This window comes from Tribolium castaneum, chromosome 8 (assembly GCF_031307605.1).
Source record: "Tribolium castaneum strain GA2 chromosome 8, icTriCast1.1, whole genome shotgun sequence".
NCBI classification, from domain to species: domain Eukaryota; kingdom Metazoa; phylum Arthropoda; class Insecta; order Coleoptera; family Tenebrionidae; genus Tribolium; species Tribolium castaneum.
The window spans coordinates 15733900-15760444 of record NC_087401.1 but is presented as its reverse complement, the minus strand read 5'-3'; the positions used below and the strand labels follow the sequence as shown (position 1 = coordinate 15760444).

The 26545-nt window shown below is 30.8% G+C and overlaps 1 long non-coding RNA gene across 1 annotated transcript; it reads right to left on the bottom strand.

The window, feature by feature from the left end:
• Positions 1-4255: 4255 nt before the first annotated feature.
• LOC103313374 (uncharacterized) lies at positions 4256-25979 on the bottom strand. Its single transcript, XR_511505.3, has 3 exons — positions 25840-25979; positions 9979-10139; positions 4256-7618 (listed from the first exon to the last, which is right to left on the bottom strand). It is a non-coding gene; the product is annotated as an uncharacterized LOC103313374 (long non-coding RNA).
• Between the last annotated feature and the right edge of the window lie 566 nt (positions 25980-26545).

Genomic DNA, 26545 nt, shown 5'->3' with positions numbered 1-26545 from the left:
TTGTGTTTGGAAATAACTCTAAAAAATTTATTCAGACTGGTTTTAATTAATTATTAGAGACTTTAACAAATCAAAATTAGACAAAATGTTTGCAATAACGGACGGGACAGCAAAATTTACGAAGAAAAATAATATTACGAATGAATTTACTCATCAATTTCCTTTTTCTAAACTACTAGAAACGAGAAAATACTCTTCAAAAAATTGTTTAACTGTGGTTTTTCCATGTTTTCTTCTTTCTTAAAATAAGTGATATTTATATTTTCAAAAATCTAAGCAGATTTCAAGATTTGATAATTTTTCAATTTTGCATTTTTATTGAAAGATTTGGGAAAAATCTGTAGATGAATATAAGGGGAATAAAAGAAAATAAATCAGGAAAAGAAAAAAATATACTATGAAAAAATGAAAATAGAGCTGTTTGTAAGAGGAAAAAGACAATCAGAAGAAAATATATAGCTGAGAAAAATTTGTAGAACAATAGAACAAATTTTGAATAAATTAGGAAAAAAACAATGTTTACGTAGAAGACAAAAGGGCGAATTGAGCTTGAGAAAAATTTGTATACGAACAAGTCAGTACATTAATACGATTATTTAATTTATGAATAAACTTCATTTAGACTTTTTTGGCATTAATCACCTTAATTTTTGTCATTTTCTATTCAACAATAATTATTTTCTGAGCTCAAATAATTTAAACAAAAAATGCTTAATTTATTTTATTTCATAATTTTTCGAAAAAAATAAATAAATAAAAATCATTCGGCAATAAACTGAGGTTGTCTTATGTACAGTTGAGACACAAACTCTATTCCTGCCCCTTGACAGGTTTCTCCTTCCCTTAGTCCCCATTTCCTCTATCGTTAAACGTGATTCAGGCGTCGCTGAATAGATGGCGCCAAAAGTCATCGCTTATTAATTAAATTTTGTTTTAACAATAAATTGTTATTATCATTTTTACGAAATTACTGTTATAATATTCTTATTACAATATAATTCTGGGCGAAAAAATCAAATTTTTCTCGCACATTGATTCGCTTACAGAAAAATGAAAATCCGTCGTTACCTTTCTCTCTCATTCTTACATTTTTCTTAGAACGTCTAGAATGAGATGGAGCAAGTTTGAGGAGCGAAAATTTCACGATAAACCAAATCGAATTCCTTATAAAGGACGATAAAATTATTCGTTCGAGCGTTTGAATTCCTTGGATGTTTTCCGACCGTTCGTTCGCGATCGATTACAAGTTTTATGCGATAATATGTAAGTTGGAGGGGAAATTTATTACGGCTAGAGGAGAGACATAATAAACATGAAAAGCCGCAAAAATGGTAAAAAATAATAGTGGTAGGCAACCAAACATACACATTTTTTGTTCTTGAATAAATTAGTCAGTTGGCAACAGTGATCACTTGCACAAAAATGATTAAACTTATACGTTCTACCAACTGTGTCTACAATATTTGGCTTATCTATCAATAGTTTCGAAAATATAAAAATTATCAATATCTCTGAATTTCCTCCCAGCCTACTATGCTCATTATTTGTAATGATTTTGTTTTGTTTTTTTAATGTGAAACCGATCAGATCTAGTCTCCTGGAGCCCCTCTTTGCGCTCACCCTTCTTATTCGCCTTAATGTGATAATTAAGGAAGTGACGTTTAAGTGATGAGTGACATTAGAGTTCAGTTAACGCTAACTATTATATTTAATCTTCAGTTAAAGTTAGTCTCTCGCTTAATGATTCGTTAAGTCGAATTAGTAAGGAATCTGCAACTACTCCCGCTTTTCTTCTACCTCATTTGTTCCCAAGATAACCTGAAATTCCATCTCACTAATCGAAAAAACCTTATTTACAAACACAACACGTAAAAAAGGCAAAATTGAAACTTAAAATTTGTTTCTAAACCTTTTGGTAACCGTCACATGTAACTTTAACAGTTATGTTAACAAAAACCAAATTAATGTTGATTTGGTAACGGTCATAATTATATTAAAGTGACATTTGATACGAGAAACAGATGAATAATAGTGGAATGGTAACCGTCAAAACACCAAATTGGTTATAAGTTATCAAAAATACTTAACATAAACGAGTGAGCATATGTATTTAAATATCGAAAGTATTTTTTTTTGCCCAGGACCGGATCAAACAACTTGTCTTTAGGTAACTGTCAACAAACAATTGATTAGCGTTTTGGTAACCGTCAAATTAAAAAAAAGTTGTATTACAGTGGCACTAAAAACCTTTAATTTAAACAACAGTTTTTAAATTGACTTGAAATATAGAAAACAAACGATTACCGTTTTAGTAACTGTTAAACTCAAAACAACAGTTTTGTTAATATGACTTTTACAACAGAAAAACAATCGAATATCTTTTTACTAACTTCATTCTTTTGACAAAAAACATTTTTTCTGAAAAAACAACGTGTTAATTTTAGGTAACCGCCAACAAACAGTCGATTAACCGTCAAATTTAAACAAATATTATAGTGTCATTTGTAGCAAGAATCAAATGCGTGTCGTTTCAGTAACTGTTAAATTAGAAAAAAAGATTGGTTAGTGTTACATTTGAAACAGAAATAAAGAAATTATGTTTAAGTAACTGTGAAACATGCCGTTTAGTAACTGTCAAACTCTAAATAACAATTCTGTTAAAATAACCTTTAGAAGATACTAACTGTCAAATTTTGAATCAAAGTTTCATAATAAAAAAAACACCTTTTACCAAAGCTTTTATTCTGCAAAAGACAAACACAATACATAACATTACAAAAAAGATAAAACTTAACTTAAAGCAGTTACAAATGATTGAAAAATACTCTATCCTAAAAAAGCTTTGAAAGATTTAGAGCGAAGGTAATTTTTTTCTAAGACTGAAAGTTTATTGCTTTAGGTAACCGTCAATTAACGTTTTGATAACTGTCAAAAAAGTTATATTATACAAAAATCAAGTGGGTGTGATTTTAGTAACTGTTAAACTCGGTCGATTTGACATTTGATACAGCAATAAAGAAATGATGTTTTAGTAACCGTCAAAAAAATTTTAAAAGAGAGTTTTTCTAATAACTGTCAAAATTTGAATCAAAGTTTCATAATAAATAAAACACATTTTACCAAAGCTTTTATTTTACAAAAAACAGACTCAATACATAACGTTACAAAAAAGACAAAACTTAACTTAAAGCAGTTACAAATGGGTGAATAATACTCTATCCTAAAAAAGCGTCGAAAAATTTAGAGGGAAGGTAATTTTTTTCTAGAACTGAAAGTTTATTGCTTTAGGTAACCGTCAATTAACGTTTTGATAACTGTCAAAAAAGTTATATTATACAAAAATCAAGTGGGTGTGATTTTAGTAACTGTTAAACTCGGTCGATGTGACATTTGATACAGAAATAATGTTTTAGTAACCGTCAAAAATTTTTTAAAAGAGAGTTTTTCTAATAACTGTCAAAATCTGAATCAAAATTTTATAATAAAAAACCCTTTTTACCAAAACCTTTATTTCACAAAAGACAAACACAATACATAACATTAGAAAAAAGACAAAAAACTTAACTTAAAGCAGTTACAAATGATTGAAAAATACTCTATCCTAAAAGAGCGTCGAAAAATTTAGAGCGAAGGTAATTTTTTTTCTAGAACAGAAAGTTTATTGCTTTAGGTAACCGTCAATTAACGTTTTGATAACTGTCAAAAAAGTTATATTATACAAAAATCAAGTGGGTGTGATTTTAGTATCTGTTAAACACGGTCGATGTGACATTTGATACAGAAATAATGTTTTAGTAACCGTCAAAAAATTTTTAAAAAAGAGTTTTTCTAATAACTGCGAAATCTGAATCAAAATTTCATAATGAAAAACACTTTTTACCAAAACCTTTATTTCACAAAAGACAAACACAATACATAACATTAGAAAAAAGACAAAAAACTTAACTTAAAGCAGTTACGAATGATTGAAAAATACTCTATCCTAAAAGAGCGTCGAAAAATTTAGAGCGAAGGTAATTTTTTTTCTAGAACAGAAAGTTTATTGCTTTAGGTAACCGTCAATTAACGTTTTGATAACTGTCAAAAAAGTTATATTATACAAAAATCAAGTGGGTGTGATTTTAGTATCTGTTAAACACGGTCGATGTGACATTTGATACAGAAATAATGTTTTAGTAACCGTCAAAAATTTTTTAAAAAAGAGTTTTTTTAATAACTGTCAAAGTCTGAATCAAAATTTCATAATAAAAACCACTTTTTACCAAAACCTTTATTTCACAAAAGACAAACACAATACATAACATTAGAAAAAAGACAAAAAACTTAACTTAAAGCAGTTGCATGTGTATTACAAATGATTAAAGCTACACTAACTTAAACCTATGCTAAAAAAGCGTCGGAAAACTTCGGGAGTCTTCAATATTGTTGAGGAGAACATTTCGTGGTCATTTTTTTAAAAATCACTTGTCCCAGAACGGAACAACTTGTTGCGTGTTGCGTGTAAAAATCCGTACCCGATTTTTCACACAGAAAAGCGCTTCAATATAACGAACGACGAACGAGGAACGGAGCGAATTTAAGATTCATAGAATTAAAGATGAGAAAATTTATTATTCATCTCGTGTGCCTTGGAAAAGCTAAGATAAATGAACGTACAGTGTGTAAACAAAAGAGGTGCATGCAAAGGCTCGTGCTATGTAGAGACATGCTGCGAATATTTTAATAATGACTTTTCGCGATTATCATTTCATGCATATTTCTCTCGAGCGGAGAGGAATCGAGAATTAAACGCTATTTTACCATCAAACAATCATTTTTCACAAAAAACGAACTCAATTTTTACAAGGGTTATGGGACTGAAACTTATTTTGTTATCAGTGTTATAACACTTTTACTTAAACACTATTTCTTTGGTATTTGCATCAGCGAATTCATTCATTCAAAAAATATTATATTTGGTTATAATTGACAGAATAAGGTTATGTAATTCATGAAATGTAATAATTTTCGGCTTTCTTGTAGTTCAAATGCCAGGTGATGTATACAGAGTGATTCAAAAATGATACACTGACGTTTCGTAGACCGTGTAAAAATTTGACAAATGAACAAATAATATATCATTTTTGAATAACCCTGTACATATTATTCGTATATTCGTTTTTAAAGTAATATTTAAAAATTTTTGTTAAAATAATAGAGTTACATTTTTCTCACTGCCTGAAAGAAACACTTTGAATAAACAGCAATTATAAGAATTATTTTAAGTCCAAATAAAAAAATACAAGGTGATTCAAAAATGACATACCTACAAATCTAATGTAGTAATGTAGTAAAAAATTTAACACAATTTTTATTTATTTTTTTTTAATATTTTTAAAAATTTTGTAGGTTGGATATTTTTGAATTTGATTAAAAAGTTAAATACTTTTTTAAATAAATGGACAGGGTTATTCAAAAATGACATACTGTGTGTTTTATAAAAAGTGTTTTGTAGAAGCATGAAAAATAGTAGATATTATATGTGTTTTTTTTTCAGAATTTTGTACTGTTTTTATCCCTCAGTAGAAAGTATCACTTTTAAAATCGAATAATCTTAATGTGCAAAAGAATATATTAAATGCGTTTTCCGATTAGTTCATAAAGTAAAGTTTGAGATTTTGGTGAGTATGTCATTTTTGAATAACCCTGTACATTTTTCACACACCTTAAACAAGAAATTGTCAATTGTTTGTGTTATTATATGTAAAATAATGAGGAAATACAAGGTGAAGTTTGTGTTTTTTGGTTCGAAAATTGCATGATAAATAGAATAAAAAACAGTTTGCCATTTTTGAAACACTTTGTAAACTAATCATTAATTTAAGAATACTGAAAATAAATACAGGCTTATTCAAAAATAACGTACTAACTGTTTTATGTTTTATAGACAGACTTTGAGTAAGTGCTGGATTTTTTAAGCAATTTTTATTTTAAATTTGATTAATATAGTTTTGGTGGCTAGTCTATCATTTTTGAATCACCCTGTACATTTTTTGATAAGTAATACATTAATCAATATTAATCAAAGAAACTATTTTTGTCAAATTTAAGACTTAATTTAGTGTAAATTTTTGGTAAAATAATTTGAACATAATTTCAAAAACGAAAAAAAATGTGGACATTTTTTTTATTGTTAAATGTTATTTTTGGCGTTTATTATGAAAGTAAAAATATTGTAGATACTTATTACAAAAATAACTGTTGATGAAGAAAAATTTCTTTAATCGAAAAAGAAAAATATAATTTTTTTTGTTAAAATGCTTGAAAAATTAAAATAACAAAAACGAAGAAAGTTTGGCCATTTCTTGTATTGTTTGATGTTGTTTTATTGTAAAGATATTATTAGCTATGACAAGGATAACTGCTAATAAAAGATAAATTAATCGAATTAATAGAAAAAGAACAAAACATAAAAAAAAATTGATAATTGGAGTATAAAAAATTGCGTAAGCATATACAGGGTGAGGCATTGTTTACAAAACAACAACTGGGCTGATTAGTAAATTAAAAATTCGTTAAAATATTGTTCAAAACTGCACACCCTTTGTCTAAAAGTTTTGTATTATTTTTTAACTATTTTTGTTACAGGTTTCAGTCCCATTTTGTGTCATTTAATTAAATTTTTAAATTTTTAAATTTTCGTCAAATGCTTGAAAAATTGAACAACAAAAACGAAGAAAATGTGGGTATTTCTTGTTTAGTTTAATGTTATTTTTGGTGTTTCTCATAAAAGAAAAATAAATTATATTTTAAATTTGGACATAACAAACCTAAAAATTCTGATAATTGGTATAAATAAAGTTAAAAATGTGGATAAGTTCACCGGAGTAAAAAGTAAAGTCAGAACAGAAAATTGCATAGCGTATACAGGGTGGGGCATTTTTCGCAAAACATCCACTCAGCGGCTTATTAATTGAAAGAATCGTTCGAATTTTGTTCAAAACTACGAGTCTACGAGTTATTTTTTTATTTTTTTGTTGTTGTAAGTTTTTGACAGGTTTCAGTCCCATTTTTGTGATATTTTACAATTTTGCTAATTTTTTCTCACCTCTTTCGTTCATTTGGAATTTGTTGTAAAAAATGTGTGTTTTTGTGAATCCGCCCCTCGTCATAATTAAATTTCACGTAACCGTATAGCGCAATTTCTAAGTCTTGCGAGCCATAAATTGCAAAGGTAGCAAGTATATATTCTTAATGTTCGTGTTAGAAATCAGTGCAGAAATTAATGGGGTATTTTAGTAATTTAAGTTATGAATTATGCTTCCAGGGGCCGTTCCAGCCCCAGCATTGGGGAAAAAAATCGCCGAGGGAGGGAAAAATCCTTTTCCTCCTTCGTATCCAGGAGCGATGCCGTTATTAGAAAGCCAACTATTCTTACAGGGGCGGCTGAATCATTGATTTCTTACATTAAGCCACACCCTCCTTACGCCCCCCTTCCGTCGCCGGCCAAGGAAAGCCCCGGCCTCCCCTGATGTGGCGGCATCCCTCTCTTTTTCAAACACTTCCCTCCCGCTCTTTGTATTTCTTAAAACCCCCCGCCCCCGAATGCTAATTTCAGCAGGTGACGACTGATGCCAACCTGAAAAAAAAACGAAAAAAAAACTTGTCAGAATTCGGAGAAATGTCGCGTCCGACACCGATAACATCACCGGCTCCGGAATTCGTCAGTAAGGCAATTTTTATTCCGTTTTCAAGAGTTGGCAACCGGACGAAGTCGCTGAAAATCGAACCGTAAAGCATCGTTTCAGGAGAAGTCTAAAACGCCTTTCGAAAACACTTTTCTCCTGAAAACACTTTAGAGTTTTTTCGGGAAAGCTGAAACTGCGGCTTGGCCTCATTTTTAGAAAAAAACAACGGGCGGTTTTTATTTTCTCAAGACGGTTTAAAATTCTGAAAATCTGAAAAATCGATTCGAAATTACAAAAATACTTTCGAGTTTGACTAAATAACACAATTTTGGAATAAGAATAACGTCTTGGTAACTCTTCTTTTGTCAAAATGCAGATTTTGTAAAAAAAAATATGTAGATAACTGTTTTTTTTTCTCTGGAAACAAAACTATTTTTTTGGTTTTTGATGAAAGCTGTAACTTTGGTTTTTATTTTTTCAGGAAGAGTAATTAACGGTTTTAAAACTCCAATTTATTTCGTTAAAACTCTGAAAAATCGATTTAAAATTACAAAAATACTTTCAAGTTTGACTAAATAACACGATTTTGAAAAAAAACACAAAAGAGTTACGTTTTGGTTGCTTTTGTTTAGTTAAAATGCAGATTTTGTAAAAAAAATGTAAGTAGGTAACTCTGTTTTTTGTTTTCGGGAAATAAATGAGTATTTTTTGTGGTTTTATTTTCTGAAATTGATAAAAATCAAGTTGGCTGTACTTTCAAAAACTTTCTGATTTGTTAAAATAATATATTTCCTGTCAATTCTAATCTTTTGTAAAATATCAGGTTATAGGATAATCAGTCGAACATGTGTTTTTATTTTCTGAAATTGAAAAAAAAACTAAGATTTGTCAAGTTAGCTTACCTTCAGAAATTTTCAGGTTTTCTATCAATTCTCATTTTTTGTAAATTGTAAGATTAGAGGAGAAACAATCGAATATCGATTTTGATAACTGTCAAAATAGAGAAACTAGTTTTGTTAATTGTAACTAGGTTAATGGTTATCAAAATGACAGTTATAATTTTTTTGTTTTTTTAAATTGACCCACTTGTTTCTGAAGTTAATATATATATTTTGGTTGAAAACATGGATTTTGATAACTGTCAAGATGGAGGAAATAGTTTGGTTAATTGTGGGTTGTCAAAATGACAGTTATGCGAAAAAAATATTTTTAGTATCAGACCAACTTGTTTCTGACATTTGAATGTCAAAAATAACGATTTTGATAACTGTCACAATGGATGAAATAGTTTGGTTGATATTATAACTAGGTTAAGGCTGTCAAAATGACAGTTAAGAGAAAAAAATTGTTTTAGTAACAGACCAACTTGCTTTTGAAGTTTTAAATGTAATTTATTAGGTTAAACAAGAGTGTAATAGATTGATGATGTGTTATAAAGTGACTTGACTATTTTTTGTTTATGTTTTGTTCAGATTTCTTATTTCTAAAGTAAAAAAATACCAAACAACAGTTAAATAACGTTTTGGTAACCGTCACATTTTAAGAATCAGTTTTGTATCGTTCTGGTAACTGTCAAACTTAAAAATGCACTTAATGAATTTGTCTTAGTAACCGTCAAACTTGAAATTTTTTTGACGCAGGTAACTGTTAAAATGACACTTGATGTGGAAAACAAACGACTATTGGTTTAGTAACTGTCAAATTATAAAATCAGTTTGGCTAACGCGACATTTAAAACCAAAGAACTGTTATTTTAGCAACTGTCAGACACAAAAAAAAGTTTTGGCAACTGTCAAACTTTGATAGAATGACACTTTTTGATACAGTAAATCTTTTGTTTTTCAAGATTTGTCTTAATAACTGTCAAATAATTTGTTTGTTTTATAGTAACTGTCAAACACAAATTAATATTGTTTTGGTAACTGTCAAATTGTTTGAATTTTTCGGTTAAAAGATGTTTTTTTTGAGAGGACTGTCCACATTTTTGGCTTTTATTTTTTATCAAATGGCACTTTTCGGGCAAAATAATTGATTTGTTTATTAAATGGCGAAATAATAATAATTGTTCCGATATTTTCAGTGAATTCGTTAGAATTTGCTTAACACTTTTTTTTTGAAAAAAGGCAAAATTGCAAAATAAAAATACCGATGTAATACAGTCTACTAGAAATGAAAAAAAAAATGAAAAGTGTAAAGCAATAAAATTCGATTCTCTTGAAATTCGTTTCGCGATGTGTGCGAAATACAATTCAGAGAATTTGGATCAGTGTTGCCAACTCCTTGAAAACGAAATTTGTAAAAACTACCTTACCCCATCAGCGCCAACTCCATATCCGAAAGAAATGTGTTTTTTTTTAATGAATAAATAAGTATTGTAATTTTTTTATTGCGATGATGTTTGTGTTGTTTTCTTCTTCCGACGGGTGAGTCCGATTCCCATCATGACGAAGGTTTGCTTCCTGTTGCGATTTCCTGTAATAAAAAAAACGATGGATCGATTCAGAGTCCCGAGGAAACGATTCAATTAACAAAACAAACATCATCCAGAGCACCTCCCATTCGGGCGACAAAAGATGAATAGAAGGAGGAGGAGGAGGAGGAGATCGGGGGCTGGAGAAGGAGGCGAGCAAAGACGCCAAAAACTTGGTCCAGTGGCGGATTTAGCAATATCATCAAGGGGCGAATAATAATAATAATAAAAAATAATCAATTCAATTCAAATTTAAATTAAATTAATACCAAAAAGTAAAAAATACACGTTTTTTTTAACGAAGTTTTGTTTTTGTAGCCGAGGCGAAGCCGAGGGCTGAATAATAATAATAAAAAAATTAATAAAATTAATTAAAATTTAAATTAAATTAAGACCAAAAAGTAAAAAATACACGTTGTTTTTTTACCAAACTTTTTGTTTTTGTAGCCGAGGCAAAGCCGAGGGCTGAGTAGTAATAAAAAAAAATAATGAAATTAATTCAAATTTAAATTAAATTAAGACCAAAAAGTAAAAAATACACGTTTTTTTAACAAAGTTTTGTTTTTGTAGCCGAGGCAAAGCCGAGGGCTTTTAGGTTTTTAATTATATTATCATTAAAAAGCTGCATCATTTTTAATTAAAAATGAATAAGTTTGCATTGCCTGGTGTTTTGGAACATTTTGTATTTCTTCAGAACTATGTATAGTAGCCGAGGCGAAGCCGAGGGCGTTTAGGTTTTTATAAATATGAATATTATATGCGACATGCAAAAATTCAATAAAATTATTGGCAACAAAAATATATAAATATAAACCTCGATTATCCGGTCCACTTTAGTTCTACGTTCATATAAAATTGGAAATAATTAATAAATATGCAAGTGCATTTATTGGTAGATATTTGGAATATCTATAGCAAAAAATATTTTGGTTTAATTTGGTAAAAATGTTTCTTTGTGCAATTTGAGCCGAGCCATTGTGCTCGCGTATTATTCCTTTATAAATTATGTTTGCCTCTTGGAAAGACGCGAACTAACGACTAGAATCGACTGAAAGGGAAGTAACTAAATAAATGAGTTGGCTTTGATGAATAAGGCTCAAGGAAAGTGCTTTGTTTCAAAGATTAATTTAGTAATGTATCCATTCGTCTTTGTTTTCATCAGCTAGGACCTTTCAAGGTGCTGCCCCTCCTTGTGAGCCGCCCCCAGCTCCAAAAAAAAATATCTCAGGGGTTGTTCTTGACACGAACAAGAGAGACAACCGAGTCGTCTTGCTATAGCTATTTAAAGCAACGACTTCAATTGTCGATATATTCGAGGCACGCTTTTACAAATTGTTTAATTAAATCAAGCAGGCCGGGGACGAGGTAACTCCTTCGACTGTCTTCTCTCTGACTTCGCAGCCGCCTTGTGTCTTCAAATTAAATTTAAGACTTGGCGGCTCGCGACAGCAGAGGGATGCACTCTATCTATTAGGGGACGACAACGTCGGTAACAATGCACTTTGCGACCTTGGGAGCGAAAAGCGCTAAATTTAACCGCAAACTGCGCGGTATTGACCAACAGACGATTTTTAAAAGCTTTTCCTAAAACTCGAACAATTTGTTTCACCCTTTTTCATTTTTCCAAATTTTTTTTAATTTAATTTTTTTTGATAGTTTATCAGATTTTTCAATTTCATAATGTCATGATTTATTTTACATCTAACGAATAATTGTTAGTGTTTTCCTCTTTTTTATATTTTTTTTTAGTTTCAGTTTTTCAGTCGCTTGTAGTTCTTCAAAATTGTACTCTCAATATTTTTTAGTTTTTTGTGTTTTTAGTTCCTCAGCGTTAAAGTTTTATGTCACAATTTAAACTTTTAATTTATGAAAAAAAATTCAAACAATTTTTGCATCAGTCATGATTATGGACTAAAAAAATAATTTGCGTAGAAGTGTCAATTTTTTTTATTTATTATTTATTATTATATATATATTTATTTATTTTAACTATTATATTCGTAATTATTAATTTTTCTAAACTGACAGTGTAGATTTTAATTAATTGTGTCCTACTTTACTAGGATTTGTTAGGGTCAAAAAAATCAAATTATTTCAAAAACTAAGCAGAATCGATCATTTTATTCGCACCTAAGACGAAATCTTGTTCCGTGAAAAAAATCGGCTCTTAAACCGGTTCACTGGTGTCTCATTTGTCCCGAGAATAAGTAAATGACCAATAAAAATATAAAAATCGCCGCCTACTTGATTATCTTGTGCACAAAAAATTTCAAGACGATTGTCACTGGATATCTGAGCGATATTACACTCCCAACCATAAAACAGACCAATCATAGGGCGTTTAAAACTGAGCAAAAAATGGTTGTGTGATTATTTTGTAAATGGTGTCCAAACCACTTGGAATTTTGCTGTTTTATAAGAAAACTTGTATTAGACAGTTTTTAAGTCAGTTAAAAAAGTAGTGGTTGTTTTTTTTTAGATTAGTTTTAGTGCTACAGATGTTCGCAGTCTCAGCATGTAAAGATCGATTCGGTGTCAGTTTCTTTGATCGGTGTGTGCGGCACAATAAAAGCATCTCTCGCCGCAAAGAGATACGCAGATAGACGAAGCCGTCGAAAGAGAAAGACTAAGGGCTGGTTGGTGCGGGGGTTGGATGTGAGGGAGATGAGTCTGCGGAACAACATCCATCATTTATGATATGAATAAGTAAAACTCGCGTAAAACTTAGAAACTCGACTCGTGATACTCAAATTTTAATTAGTTTTGAGCCGAGTTTAAGTTGATGTTCAACAAACTTTGGTAATATTAAAACGGAAATTAAAAGATAAGAAAATAACGAGCGAGCTGCTCGACGCCATTTGCCGAAATCGCGCCATAAACGGTATCATTATGTTCAAGAAATCAAATACTGGGGAACTTAAAAACTTATTAAACGCTTTTTTGGCCGTGATAATACGAAGTGGCGTATTTCTAACAGCTATGTGAGGTCTGGCATTTTACTTGAATAATGACTTACAGCATTTAAATATTAAAAAATCGTATTTGGACAATCAAATAAGAGAGTCTTTATCTTTCCATCAGTGAAAGTTACAAACTTCAAAATCTTAACGTTATTTTTGGACAACTTTTACAAGCTATAAATCAATTTTTTCAAATGGAATGTCCTAATTTTTTTCACCAAGTGAAAGAAAATTTGTTTCTGCAACGATCTGTATTAGCATTCTCTATACCTATCTGTAATAATTTTCAAGTTATATCGAAAATTCTTTACTAGCAACAGATATTTTTGCATTTCTCATGAATAAATAATAAGTTCTGTTCAAAATTTTGCTTTTCTTTTTGTTGAAACGAAATAAATTCATTGAATTTACATTTGAAAAACTTTTATATTTTACTCACGTTACCATGGCAACCGATGCGAAAAAGCTATGGCTATTAATTTCTCAGTGCCAACAAAAAGTTCGTATAACTTGAAAACTGTTAAACATAAGTATAGGAAATGTTAATACTGAACGATACAGAAATAAATTCTCAACCATTTAGTCAAATAAAAACAATGGCATTTAGTTTGAAAATTTTGAGTTATGGGTGTTTGAAGTTCTGCAAACTTAATTTTAAAAATTTGGGGTTTGCTAACATTTTTTTACAAAGTTAAAAATACCAAAGAAAAGATCTAAGCCTTCTCTTTCAAATAAGCCAAAAAGAATTTTAAGATTTTAAAAAACGGCAGAGTTATCGATTTTTGAAGTCAAGAATGCAAATTCAAAAATTTTCAAAAAACTTTAAATATTTTGAAAACGACTAAATTTAGAAATAAGGTTGATAAAACTTCTTTAAAATATATTGACTAATCTAAAAATGCGTTAAAAAACATAACTTTCTATTTAAAATAAGGAAGTTAACGGATTACGATTGCATACACATTTTTAGTTGACTATCATTATTAGAACTTCTAATATTAATAATGTGGCGTTTATACGAAACACCTTGTATATTTTATTTAATTTTTGTAAGTAGGTAGTTTATAATACTAATGAAAAAAAATGAAAAAAACCTGAAAGACCTGAAAGAACCTTCTAGCTCCAAATTCAATTAAACCTCCAAAATCTAGTTGGCGTTTTTTCCAAAGCACTCTTCTCAACAATGCTTTTTTCTCCATTTTGACCACCATGTAAGATTCAATCATATCATGTAATACATCGTTGTAATCAGCAATAAAAACACTTTTTAAAAATACAAAAATCGAATATGGCCTCCATAAGAAAAACCAAAATTGAGTGTTGTAACTCTGACATCAAGAACGCCTTGAAAAATACAACGACAGATTTAGGTTCTCTGCAAAAAAGTACCTGAAGAAGGTTCAAGTTAAAAACGCCTAGTTATTTTGGTTTTCGCTTGAAAAAGCACAAACTAATATTACAAAATTTCGTTTTTTTTTCCAATAAATCAAAATCTAAAAGTGACACATAAAACTTTCTATCAGATATGTTTTCAGCATAGAAATGCGCAACTTTGCTCTAATTTAACCGACCATGGTGGAGCCTGAAAAACGGACACCCTGTATATTTTATTACATTTTTGTCAGTAGCTTATAATACTGATAATTTAAGAAAAACCTGAAGGCCTCGGCTTCGCTTCGGCTACTATAACTAGTATTCTACTGCGTCATTTCCTTTATACAGGATGTTTAAAAAAAGTTACATAAAACATCTAAATTTTTGCATTTTTGTACGTAGTTTTTGATATCTAAAGTTTGTTTTGTTTTACGAAGAATAAACTTCTAGTTTATCATGTCATTTACTTTTTAAATAAGTAAGCTTGGCGGAAATGTGAACCTTCTAGTTCCAAATTCAATTACACCTTCAAAATCTAGTTGGCGTTTTTTCCAAAGCACTCTTCTCAACAATGCTTTTTTCTCCATTTTGACCACCATGTAAGATTCAATCATAACATGTAATACATCGTTGTAATCAGCAATAAAAACACTTTTTAAAAATACAAAAATCGAATATGGCGTCCATAAGAAAAACCAAAGTTGAGTGTTGTAACTCTGACATCAAGAACGCCTTGAAAAATACAACGACATATTTAGATTCTCTCTAAAAAAGTACCTGAAGAAGGTCCAAGTTAAAAACGGCTAGTTATTTTGGTTTTTGCTTAAAAAAAACACGAACTAAAATTACAAATTTCTGTTTTTTTTTTCAATAAATCAAAAACTAAAATGACACATTAAATTTTCTTGTTGATAATTGTTTAGCATAAAAAAAATTTTCTATCAGATAAGTTTTCAGCATAAAAATGCGCAACTTTGCCCTAATTTAACCGACCTCGTATCTCTTATAATAACTGAGATCTCCTTAGTGGAGTTCAAAAAATGGACACCCTGTATATTTTATTAAATTTTTGTAAGTAGCTTATAATACTAATAATTAAAAAAAAACCTGAAAGGCCTCGGCTTCGCCTCGGCTACTATAACTAGTCTTTTACTGCGTCATTTCCTGTATACAGGATGTTTAAATAAAGTTACATTCAGATTTTTGCATTTTTTGGCACAAATCTTAAATCAAAAAATAGCATTGTTTTCTGATTTATTAAAAAATTAGCACACTTAAACGGCGCGTTTTTCCAACGAATGAAATATCTCTGTAATGAGATTAGAAATACAGTAATAATTCCGTCGAGCTGCTCAAAGCGCCTTGAAGGAATTTTCATCAACTTTATCATAGAGCCGTTTCTCCTTTCTAAAGCTCTTTGAGACAATCGCTGAAAGCTCTCTTTAACTTGTCGCCGAAAATCCGCTTTGTCGTTGAAAAAACCCGCAACGATTTAAGCCCGGCTTAAAAACCCGCCATTCGAAGAAATCCAATAATGAATCAGTGTTCTCCTCTCCTTAAACTTGCACACGCCCGAAATCTGAAATCCGCACTGAGAAATTCAAATTAGAATTACTTTCCCTACATTAAATACAGCGCCATTTTGGCGCAAAAATCAGGGAAAAGTCGACCTTATACCGTCGCGCAAATAAGGGCGAATATCTTAAATAAAATCTAAGGCATATACTTAGGATGAGGGTTGAGTTTTCTAGAGGGATATTTGTGTTGAGCTTTGGCGGCGTTTGATGCGAAACGCGCCCTTAGCCCCACCCTGCACAGGCGCCACTTTGCCCTAGCGCGAATTAAAACGTACAAAGAGGGTGATTTTAAACCCGGGGCTCGGTTAAAGTTAGAAATGAGGGAGCAAACTTGAAGAGGGAATTAAGGAGTGCGAGCGATTTTATGGCGGGGTTTTTTTTGCCGACGATTTATCGAGATCGCGCTGTCGCAAACTATGTTTCAAACTATTCCAAGTTGAAATTCCCCGTATTCGGGAAACTATTCAGGTAATAATATATTTTATTCGCTCATATTCGTGCAGTTTGTAGCGCCTTATCGGGCGTACATTCCCCGAGGTATTTAAATAGGAAGACGTGCGCTCGCATTTCTACCAACTAGATAACGTCAAGTGTTCCTATTAGTCTCTTAGGGACTTTAGCTAAGACGATGTTTAACCGGTTATTGGCTGCATTGTTTTTAGGTGACGATATTCCGATCGTATCGGGGGCCAGAGGCCTTAATTTAGCGCCGAATTCATTCAATTTATGCAACAGTTAATTGGAAATACTCATGTGACTGAATTTTTCGGCATAATTTTGACAAATTCTTTCGATAACAATAAAAAATTTTGGCGTTTTTTGATTTAAAAAAATATGAAAAATAGATTTCTTAAAAAGTTTCTTGGTTATTATCCTTAAAGGTTAAATTAAATTAAAAAATAAATATAATTTTTTATTTTATTTGACTTATTTTTGTCAAATTTTTAAATTGAAAAATTTTGTCTATTTTAAATGAAACACCAAACCGGCAAAACTATTTTTTATTTTCGACCCAATTTTTATACTGAGTGTTCCACAGAGTAGGTAAAAAATGTAATATTTTTTCTCTAAGCTGCGTCATCTAAAATTATTGTTAAATATACAGGGTTATTCCAAATTAGTTGCAATATAAACTTATGTCTTCATTTTTTAATTAATCGTAACTTTTATTGGTGGAATTTTGCCTAATTTTGAATTTTTTTTGACAAAAACACATATTTTTTTAATTATTACACAAAAACTAAGAATCTTAGAAAAATAGAACTTTCGCCACTTTAAAGGAAATATTTCAAAAAAATTAATTGTTTAGCGCATTGGAATTAGAAACGTAGATAAATTATGAAGTTTGTTAATAACTTGAAAAAGTAAAATGAAACACCCAATTTTTGCTAAAAATATATTATTTTGTACCAAAGTTATACTTTTTATACAGGGTGTTTCACAGAGTAAGTAAAGTCCATTATTCATTTTTAAATACCAGAAATTTAATATTTTTTGTCTAAGTTGCTTTATCTAAAATTGTTGTCAAATATACAAAGTGTTTCCAAATTAGTTGCAATACAAACTTGTGTTTTTTTTTGCATTTTTTGGATGAACCGAAACTTTTATTGGTCCATTTTGCTTAATTTTTGAAATATTTTTTTTGACAAAATCCCGTTTCTTTAAAAAATTATTACACAAAAACTAAGAATCTTAGAAAAATAGAACTTTCACCACTTTAAAGGAAATATTTCAAAAAAATTAATTGTTTAGCGCATTGGAATTAGAAACGTAGATAAATTATGAAGTTTGTTAATAACTTGAAAAAGAAAAATGAAACACCCAATTTTTGCTAAAAATATATTATTTTGTACCAAAGTTATACTTTTTATACAGAGTGTTTCACAGAGTAAGTAAAGTCCATTATTCATTTTTAAATACTAGAAATTTAATATTTTTTTGTCTAAGTTGCTTCATCTAAAATTGTTGTCACATATACAACGTGTTTCCAAATTAGTTGCAATACAAACTTGTGTTTTTTTTTGCATTTTTTGGATAAACCGAAATTTTATTGGTCTATTTTGCTTAATTTTTGAAATATTTTTTTTGACAAAACCTCGTTTCTTTTAAAAATTATTACACAAAAACTAAGAATCTTAGAAAAATAGGACTTTTATCACTTTAAAAGAAAAATTTTAAAATTAAATTTGTACCAATTGATTAGCGCATTGGAATTAGAAACGTAGAAAAATTATGAAGTTGTTGAATAACACCCAATTTTTTGTTTTTGCTTTTCAATGATGACTAAATTGTCTATCTAAAAACATAAGTTTCAAAGTTCTAAAGTTAATAATTAATAAGATGTTGGATTCTAAAATTTAATATCAGTAACAAAGCACATTATTCATAAATACTGCTGTTACCACAGTAAACCATACCATAACCATAGCAACTCCACCATGGATCAATTGTTGGAGTTCATACCGAAATTATAGATTTGCCATAAATATTAAAATTTTAGTTATTTGACTCTAAAAAATGACGAATAATGTCCTAAATGTTACAACTAAATTAATTGTTATTATATTTTTTTATGATTTTTTATGTTTAAGATTAAATATCTTTTGAGTAATCAGTAATAACTAATCGACACTTAATTGTTTTTAGATAGACAATGCAAAAATAAAAATATGGCATTCTATTTTTAAAAATTTTAAGTTATTTAAGTTTTAACAATTCTCTTAATTTTTTTACCTTCTTCATTAAAGTAAGCTAAAAAAATTATAAACTGAATTGCATTTTTTTAATATATTTTTGTGTGAATCCCCGCGTGATCATCAGTCGTAAAAAGCGTTTAATTTGCGGAGCTGACGTTGCCGCCGCCGCCGCCTCCACCGCCACCGCCACCCATCCAGGAGCATAATTTTCTTAGTTTTGCTCGAAACTTGAAGGAGTGTAATTTTACTTTGAGCAACACTCGAGGCAATCGTCCAAATCTCCCCACAAGCTGAAATCTCTTGATTTGATCGTCAGTTCTCGTTTGGTTGGCTGTAGTTTTACAATGAAATGCATGGCAGCAAAATACTGAGCTAAAATGGCGTCCCATCTATCTTATTTTAACTGTTCTTCGTGTTAGCGAATTTTCCGCGGATCAACCGTCTTCCTTCATCCGCTGGCGGAGCGACGAAGAAGGCGTGCTTATAAGGCGACGTAGATTTCGTACAATAACGGCGTTAATTTGTTTTACGAACGTTGGATAATTTATATTAGCGAACACCTTTGGTGATGAGAAAGGAGTTCATAATGTCAAAGGAAAGTTTCATTTTGTTCAGAGCGCCGGGATCTTTGGAACACGCCACCCAACCTTCCAACAACGATTTATTCGAGAGGAAAACCGTTTAACTTCGAGATCACTGGTGGGGCTAATTACGTTTTAATTAAAGCTTCATGGAAACGCAATCATCAAAGATGACACAATTATTGCACACTTATCGAAACTACAAACGAAAAACAACACACATTTTGCGCAGTTTTCACAATTTCTTTTTGTAGAAGCAATGATTTAATCTCATACAGGCAAACTATTTTCAACAGCATTTATCCAAACAACGTGAATTCTCTGTCAATCTCAAAAATGCTATCGACTCGTAAAAAAATACAAGATTTTTTTTTTTTTTAAATATGAGTTATTGTATAAGTTTGGCGTTTTGCCACACTCTGTAAATTATCTGCGTGTTTTAAATAAGTAAAAGTCGATCATTTTCTAGCTTTTTCTCTTGCAAATTTGTCAGAAAATATTGCCCAGTTTTTTTTTTAATTTTGAATTTTAATAAATTAAAAAAAAAATTGTCCTTAGCGTTTCGCTTAGACTTTGCAACAATTACGGGACATTTAATAGGTTGGTATCGTTACCGTTGGGATGGAAACGGTTGTTTTTTTACGATAAGTGACAGTTCTTGTCAAATTTTTGATTGTTTGTCCTGTTACCAACCCTTTAGCAAAAAACACTAGATTATAAAAAATACTGTTTTTTTTTTAATTTTTGGAAATGTAATTATTTGTCGAAAAATCGTCGAGTAATCGAATAATTTTTTTGATAATGATATTTTTAATTCGTTTGGTCACTAACATTATAATAGGAACGAATATATATACAGTGCGTTCAAAAAGTCTTTAGATCAATTCTTGCTGTGCAATTTTGACCGTATGCTGATTTCTTACGATTATTACGTACAAAAATACTGGCTACTATAACTAGTATTCAACTGCGTCACTTCCTGTATACAAGATGTTTAAAAAAGTTACAATAAAACTTTTATTTTGAATTTTTGGTTGTAGTTTTTAATATCCACAATTTGTTTTGTTTTGCAAAGAATAAACTTTAGTTTATCATGTCATTTACTTTTTAAATAAGTAAACTTGATGGAAAAGTAAACCTTCCACATCCAAAATCTAGTTGGCGTTTTTTCCAAAGCACTCTTCCCAACAATGCTTTTTTCTCCATTTTGATCATCATGTAAGCTTCAATCATATCATGTGATACATCGTTGTAATCACAAATAAAAACACTTTTCAAAAATATAAAAAGCAATTATGGCTTCCATAAGAAAAAAATTGAGTGTTGTAACTCAGACATCAAGAACGCCTTGGAAAATACGATGACAGACTTAAATTCCCTGCAAAAAAGTACCTGAAGAAGGTCCAAGTTAAAAACGCCTAGTTATTTTGGTTTTTGCTTAAAAAAACACACGAACTAAAATTACAAATTTCTGTTTTTTTTTTTTCAATAAATCAAAAACTAAAAATGACACATTAAATTTTTTTGCTGATAATTGTTTAGCATAAAAATGCGCAACTTTGCCCTAATTTAACCGACCTCGTATCTCTTATAATAATTGAGATCTCCATGGTGGAGCTCGAAAAACGAACACCCTGTATATTTTATTACATTTTTGTAAGTAGCGTATAATACTGATGAACCTGAAAGACCTCGGCTTCGCCTCGGCTACTATAACATAGGTTTCTACCGCGTCATTTTCTCTATATTAGAATATTAAAAAAAGTTAAATAAGACATCGAAATTTTTGCATTTTTGGATGTTGTTTTTAAAATCCAAAATATGTTTTGTTTTGCAAAGAATAAACTTCTAGTTTATCATGTCATTTACTTTTTAAATAAGTAAGCTTGGTGGAAAAACAAACCTTCCAGATCCAAATTTAATTAAACCTCCAAAATCTAGTTGGCGTTTTTTCCAAAGCACTCTTCCTAACAATGCTTTTTTCTCCATTTTGATCATCATGTAAGATTCAATCATAGCATGTGATACATCGTCGTAATCACAAATAAAAACACTTTTCAAAAATACAAAAAGCAAATATAGCTTCCATAAGAAAGAACAAAATTGAGTGTTGTAACTCTAACATCAAGAACGCCTTGAAAAATACAACGACAGATTTAGATTCTCTGCAAAAAAGTACCTGAAGAAGGTTCAAGTTAAAAACGTCTAGTTATTTTGGTTTTCGCTTGGAAAAGCACTGACGAACCTGAAAGACCTCGGCTTCGCCTTGGCTATTATAACTTAGTTTTCTACCGCGTCATTTCCTCTATATAAGGAAATTAAAAAAAAGTTAAATAAGACATCGACATTATTGCATTTTTGGATGTTGTTTTTAAAAACCAAAATTTGTTTTGTTTTTTTTTTTGTTTTTTTGTTTCATGTCATTTACTTTTTTAATAAGTAAGTTTGGTGAAAAAGTAAATCTTCCAGATCAATAAGTCAATTAGATTAAGAAAAAAAGATTTTAGGAAGAAATCGAAACGTCGCAAAAAAATTAAATTTAAATTACTCCCAGCTCTTAAAACCAAGTATTTCTTGTTATGTGAGGAGTTTTTCGTTTCGAAAAAATCCGGCTTGAGAGAAGTAATAAATCGCGTTAATGTCGAGCGGTTATTAAGTGGGGTTGCAGTTTTATCATCAATTAGCCGTTGGAAGGAATGGAAGTTATTCGTATAACGCCGTGCGATAATTTAAGGGTGGAAACAAAAGCAACCTAAGATGCAATTAAAATCCTGAGATTTCTATTGGCTCTCTCGTACGTTTGGAATCTGCCCTCTAAGCCGTTTTAAAATAGGTACGAAATTTGTAGAGAAGTGTGCATAATACGGTCCTAGCATTTTGCTTAATGTTTCCCATTTATAAAGCACATCTAGAATTTTAATTCGTTACGTCAGATGGTGGAAAAGGAGGGAGCGAGGCGCCAACAGCGCCGCTGGAACGAAACGGAGCAAAACCCGAAGAAATTTCCGAGGGAAAATGTGTATACTTCGCGTATTATACAAACAGAACTTTAAGCAAAATACATAGTAATTTTATGTATCTAGCGAAAATGTAGCTTTCTGCAAATAAGTCTGGTAATTTGGTAAGGAAATTACTGTTTATTCTGGGAAAGTTTGTTTCTCGACGTTGGATAACCTGCGACGCTGTTCGGATCAAACAAAAATAACTCATCCAGCGCTAATTAATCACCCGAACGCAAAAAAGCGCCATAATCCACGCATTAACAGGATAATTCTCTCCCTCGTTGCTGTAATGAAGCGCCTAAATAATGTGGAACAATCTGCTCCACTTAAAATTCACTTAACTTAAAAGTGTCCGAGCCATTTTTCACGTCGCGGGGAAAAACCACGCCGCTGTCTCTCTCCCGCTCGCGGCTTTCCCGCTTTTTCCGCACTCGGGTGATTTTTCATTTGTTGCGTCTAACCGCCAGAAAATTAGCACTTAGGTCCACTTTTATCAAATTTTATGGCGTTTCGGGCGAAAAACGACCCTAAAGTCGAGCGGGATAAATTTCCCTACTACACGGGGGATTTATAATTTATTTGGACAATGTTAAAAGGGTGGAAAATATGCTTCCGGATCGCTGTTTTTACACAGTTTTTTCGGGGGTTTGAGGACGTGTCGAACGATGGATTACGACATGACGAGGGTCAAGCGAGGGAAACTGACACCGGCAGATAATATCAAAGGCAATTAATACATTTTTCAACACTTAATTTGTGCTTACTTGGTGGTTTCATTATTGAGCTCTTTGCATTGACTGACTATTTTTCAAAGTCCAAAATTTTTGTTACACTTTTTTTAGAGTTTCTGTACCCGAAAATTTGCTCTTAGATCAAATATTTTACTAATCAAAACTCTAAAATTTGAGAAAAGGTGATGATTAAAATTTTACAACAAACATTCAGCATTCAAAAATTTGCGCTTCGAAACACAGTAAAAATTGTTGAATTGTACAAATTAGTTTTTTTTCCAAATTTAATTTTTTTCTTCTTTTTTTAATTATCTTTAATTTAATAACTTAGAGGTAGTTCTTTGGAGGAAACGATTTTTTTAATTTTTTGACTTATTTTTTCGCTTTTGGGAAAAACGAGCTTTTATTATGCCATACAGCAACTTAATAATTTCGAAATTTTCTTTGATATAATTTTTTTATCTTCTGTCTTTAATTCCTTATTTTCAATTCTCTCTGTGTTTTCTGTTCCTTCTTTATTATTTTTATTTTCTATTTTCTCTTTGCTAAACAATGTGGAATTTTTATCTGAAATAAAATTCATAACTTGGATAAAAACAATTTTTGTAAAAATTCCAGAAACCGATTGCTTTTTGTTTTTTCTGTCCTATTATTTGGTGGCCATGGTTTTTGTTTATTTGCTGTCAAAACTGCACAGCCACCTCCAACTTTTTTTTCAAATGAAACGATATGTCGTGTGACACCTCATGTAAAAGAGCACTTCGAAAAAAGTACAACGCACTATTTGTTTTCTAAATATTATCAATGCCCAAGTGATAAAAAATTAAAACAATTTAACACTAAAATAAAACATGCTTTAAAACCCCTCCTGAATCCCACCCGCTTATGTGATTCCCTGAATTTTCTGACAAATTGTCATAATAACATAACACACGTGCTTATGACATACTGTCCGCTTAAAGGAGAGTTTTTGTTTACAAAGATTGTCCGCGTCCGTTTATTGGAGAGTCAGCTTAAAAAAAACATTACTATTTAAAATACATTACTTACACTTTTAACAGACAATAGACTCAGCTTGGATTTATAAAATATTAAAACTTTGTAAAGATGTGACATTTTTCTGACTTATAAATAAAAATAAAAAAAAATATAAGTAACCGAAACGGCCTCGGCTTCGCCTCGGCTACTTTTTTTGCGACTTTTTTTATTTATTTAAGATTTATCTTCCATCAGATAACCCTTGTATATTTCTAAAATACATTATGTTTTTAAGGTCTTATAGATCAAAAAACACTTTATACAGTGTGGAGTTTTTAACTAGAATAAAATTAATAACCTGGATATAAGCGATTTTCGTAAAAAATCTTGATAAGGTCGATTTTTGATTTTCTTTGCACATCACTTGGTTCATGCGTTTTTGTTTTAAAAAATGCACAGCCACCTCGAACATTTTTTTTTCAAATGTAACGGTATGTCAAGTGTCACCTTATACGAAAGAGCACTTTGCAAGGAATACAACGCATTCTTTGTTTTCTGAATATTTCCAAAGCCTACGCGATAAAAAAATAAAAACCAATTTTTATAAGTTAAAATTAGGCAAATCACACTAGAAATGTTGCAAAATTTTATACGAGGTGTCACTTGACATACGATTACATTTGAAAAAAAATTACAGGTGGCTGTGCATTTCTGACAAGAAATAAACAAAAACCATATGCACCGAATAGTAGGCAAGGAAAAATAAAAATTAACCTGTTTCGGGAGTTTTCACCAAAATCGACTAAATCAAATTTTATTTCAGTTAAAAATTCCACGCTGTATAAACAAATTTAAATCTAGTATTGCGTTGTAAAAATAATATTAATAGAAATGTAAGGTTTTTATTAATTTTTTGTAAATTTCGAAAACAGTAATAAACTAATGGCTTAATGGAAGCATTTGTTTTATATAATTTTTGAAAAAATATAAGATAATAATTAATATTATGAAATAAAAAAAATAAAGAACAAGAATAACAAATTTATTAAAAAAATTCTCAATATCTAAACTTGATGTCTTACAAACTTACTAGATTTTGGTAATAATTTAAGAAGATTAAATAAAAAAATATAAAGTTAGCCCAAATAAAACAAAAGGAAATCATGCAAACATTTTGAAAAAATTGTAATCAATTTTGAAAAATTCTACTCTCGTTTTCCCCTTCTTATCGCTTATTGTTATAATTGTCGACTAAAATTTTCTATAAAAATATGCTCTTGAAGAAAATGCAAACTGTGCTTTCTTGCCTCACGCATAAAATGTTGAAAAAAAAGCGTAGTCGCGTCGTGCTTCTCCACTTCCTCCCTCCTTGTACCACCGGTAAATAGTTAAAGTTTGGCCGTATTTCAGCCACAGATGCATTTGACATTTGGAAAATTTAATACGACGCCCGGCTTTAAGAAACGAAATAGCAATGGCTTATTCCATTTAGTCCCCATTTTGCGTGTTTCAAAACTGACAAAGGTTGCGCTTACAAAATAACGTGAATAGAATATTAAGAGACGGCGAGGGTGGAATTCAGGGGTGAATTCACCAGCCCTCAGCAAAGATGGCGAAAATTTTAATTAATCTCGCAAATTTTTTCGCCGTCGATTTTCTTATCGGATCGGAATTCCTGCGGTTCCCCGTTATATTAAAATTAATTATTGGCTAATAAGATTAGGTATAAGAGGCGAAAATTTAATCAATTTGCGTGCATTAAAGGGAGTCTTGGGGAAATCGGATGGAATAATACGAACTCACCTGATTTTGGATGTTATCACTGCTCGAATTCGAATCGGACTGAATAAAATCGCCGAAATGCAGCCGAAATGTAAATTAGGGCGAGAACTTGAAAATCAAGTTGGCTGGACACTGCAATTGTGTCTTGATTTTTTAGGGGCGAGGGCCGCTAACTGACCCTTCCTTGGACTGGTTTGCCGACAACAGGTTTCATTTTGGAAAAAATCGGGCCTGAAGGGTGGCCACATGCAAATGCTTTGCGCTCAAAATTGTTTAAATTTCGGTTGTTGTCGTTGGTAGACGTGAGTGGTAGTAGTGTTTCATTTATATTATATAACAGTGCGATATTAGATATGCAAATGAAGCTTCGAGGCGCTCTCCTAGCGGCAACACACTCAACTAATTGGCAACTTCTTAATGTCGTTTATACTTACTTTGCCAGGCTAGGCACGTCTCTTTGATAAATTTACTTCACTATATTCTAATACAATTCTGGGAAGACATTGTGTACTGGGGCGCGAAAGACGAGGAGGATGCCGGTTTTACATCCGTCCTGCAATCAACTTCTAATTAGGCGGGAGATTCGATACAGAACCAAAATAGACACAGCCCCATTACCACTTTTACAAATTCAAACACGGAAAAAAAACACTCACTTCTGGAACATGCTGTAGTTTTATTTTGATGTGAATACAGAGTGTCCCAGCAAGTTTTTTACGTAGATTCC